The 3122-nt window shown below is 45.4% G+C and overlaps 1 pseudogene; it reads right to left on the bottom strand.

The window, feature by feature from the left end:
• Positions 1 to 102: 102 nt before the first annotated feature.
• LOC101565249 lies at positions 103 to 794 on the bottom strand (annotated as a pseudogene).
• Between the last annotated feature and the right edge of the window lie 2328 nt (positions 795 to 3122).

Genomic DNA, 3122 nt, shown 5'->3' with positions numbered 1-3122 from the left:
CTTTCTTTCTTTCTTTCTTTCTTTCTTTCTTTCTTTCTTTCTTTCTTTCTTTCTTTCTTTCTTTCTTTCTTTCTTTCTTTCTCTTTCTTTCTTTGTTTTGCACTGCTCACAGAGCCTTTACTGCCAAGGCAGAGGTGTCTGTCCGTGCAGCAGCCCCCACGTCCTCCCATGCAGGGTCCTCGTATGCAAACCTCACATGCAGCATCCTTGCTCACAGGGGCCAACTCCCCAGGGCACCTTAGTCCTGGGCACTGGCTCTCAGGGTGGCCCTGCCCTTGCCAGTCATCTCCTTGGGTATGGGCACCAGGCTTGGGTACGGCACCCGGCCTTCCACCTCGCACATGCACTCCCGCAGGCAGTACTTCCAGGGCCCAAAGTTGGCTGGGTGGGACAGCCACTGCTTTTCCTGCTCCTCCCTCTGTAGCATCTCCTTCCTCTTCCCCAGGATCTTGCAGATGTGCTCCATAATCTCCCCATTGCTCTTGGTCTCCATGTCCACTAAGACCTGCTCCCCAGAATCCAGGTAGAAGCACAAGAAGGGAGATGGGGTCATATTCTTGGACATCATGGTCTGCACCCAGGGGTTCTTATACTGAATCTGGGGGATGTTGAAAAACATGAACTTCCTGGTGCCCTCACCCAGATCCCCATGCATGTTGTAATTCACAGTCATGACCTTCACTGACTCCTTGAAAATCACACTGTCCTGCCCCAGATACTGTAGCATGTGGTGGATTGGGAAGTGCCCCTTCATGGGCATGGTGGTGGCAAATAGGAGGAGTGGACACAAGGCTTATTTAGCTTTTTGAGCTTTCTGGGCAGACTTAGTGACCTTGCCAGTTCCAGCATCCTTCTTGTCTGCAGTTTTTATAACACCCACAGCAACTGTCTGTCTCATATCTTGAACAGCAAAATGACTCAGAGGTGGATAGTCAGAAAAACTCTCAACACACATGGGCTTGCCTGGAACCATGTCAACAATGGCAGCATCACCAGATTTCAAAACTTGGGTCCATTTTCCAGCTTCTTACCAGACCAGTGATCAATCTTTTCTTTCAGTTCAGCAAAATTGCAAGCAATATGAGCTGTGTGACAGTACAGGACAAGGGCATAGCTAGCACCAATCTGGCCAGGATGGTTCAGAATGATCATCTGAGCAGTAAAACCAGCTGCTTCCATTGGTGGGTCATTTTTTCATTGACTGGCATCATTGCCATGCAGGACATCTTTGACAGACACATTCTTGACGTTGAAGCCCACACTGTTCCCAGGAAGTGCTTCACTCAAAAGTTACATGGTGCATTTCCACAGACTTGACGTCAGTTGTGATGTTGATTGGAGCAAAAGTGACCACCATGCTGGGTTTAAGAACACCGGTCTCCACTTTGCCCACAGGGACAGTACCAGTACCACCAATTCTGTAGACATTTGGAAGGGGCAGCTGCAAAGGCTTGTCAGTTGGGTGAGTGGGTAGAAGGGTGTAATCCAAAGCTTCAAGCAGTGTGGTTCCACTGGCATTGGCATCTTTACAAGTGACCTTTCATCCTTTGAACCAAGGCATACTAGCACTTGGCTCCAGCATGTTGTCACCATTCCAACCAGAAATTGACACAAAACTACTATGTCAGGGTTGCAGCCAATTTTTCTTTTAAATTTTATTTATTTATTTGTGTGTGTGTGTGTGTGTGTGTGTGTGTGTGTGTGGCCAGCTCAGCCCACCAGGGGATGGGGCTGGCTGGCATGTGGTGCTGGGGGATTGAACCGTGGTCCCTTGCTTTGCTAAGCTTGTTCTAAGTAGGTACTTTAGACCACTGAGCCATCTCACCAGCCCCCAATTTTTCTTAATGTAGGACTTCCTTAACAATTTTCTCATATCTCTTCTGGCTGTAGGGTGGCTATGTGGAATCCATTCTATTAACACCAACAATTAGTTGCTTCACACCCAGTGTGTATGCCAGAAGGGCATGCTTACAGGTCTGCCCATTCTTGGAGATATCAGCTTCAAATTCACCAACACTAGCAGCAATAATTAGGACAGTACAGTCAGCCTGAAATGTGCCTGTAATCATCTTTTGATGAAGTCCTGTGTCCAGGGGCATCCATGATGGTCACATAATACTTGATGGTCTCAAATTTCCACAGGGAGTTGTCAATGGTGATACCATGCTCACGCTCGGCTTTCAGCTTGTCGAAGACCCAGGCATACTTGAAGGAACCCTTTCCCATCTCTGCAGCCTCCTCAAATTTTTCAGTGGTTTTTTTTTGTCAATGCCACTGCATTTGTAGATCAGATGGTCAGTGGTTGTGGACTTGCTGGAGTTCATGTGTCCGATGATGATATTAATGTGAGTCTCTTCCTCTCCCATGTTGGCTTTGATTTGGTGGTGGTTTTCTCCTTTTTTTTAATGATTGATTTTCATGGGGGACTTAATTCCTTTTTTCAAAAAAATTTTTATTTATTTGTGTGTGTGTGTGTGTGTGTGTGTGTGTGGCCAGCTCAGCCCACCAGGGGGCGGGGCTGGCTGGCATGTGGTGCTGGGGGATTGAACCGCGGTCCCTCTGCTTTGCTAAGCTTGTTCTAAGTAGGTGCTTTAGACCACTGAGCCATCTCACCAGCCCCTTAGTGGTGGTTTTCACTACACCTGTGTTCTCGAAGTAAACCCGTTGAGAAAAAGCTACTTGGGGAATTTTTGCTACTACTTCTGCAAATAGTCCTTTTATGTCATTTGTGTTGACTCTTGATGTTTCCTTGACACCTACCAGTTTATACTATTTTTCTTTGCATCAGTTGTTATTTCCTAGCTCCTTGTTATTTTTAAGAGATCTTTCCTTTCACCACCACTAGCTGCAATGCTGTCTTCAAGATCTGAAATTCTCTCTTCATTTTTTTTTTCAAATGGTTTTGCCAGTTTTCAATGGAATTCTTAATTTCCTGGATATCTCTTTGAATCTGTTTCATGAATACTAATTCTTTCCTGTATTGTTCATTTAATGTTTCCACCATTTTTTATGCTCCTGTATTTTTAATATGTCTTCTTTAGATGTGTTGAGCAACTCTTTGATTATTGCTGTCATTTTTTTTTTTTTTTTGTGGAACTGGGAATTGAACTCAGACACTTGCT

This window comes from Octodon degus, unplaced genomic scaffold, assembly GCF_000260255.1.
Source record: "Octodon degus isolate 3935 unplaced genomic scaffold, OctDeg1.0 scaffold00073, whole genome shotgun sequence".
Taxonomy (NCBI): domain Eukaryota; kingdom Metazoa; phylum Chordata; class Mammalia; order Rodentia; family Octodontidae; genus Octodon; species Octodon degus.
This window is presented reverse-complemented; position numbering and strand designations above follow the sequence as displayed.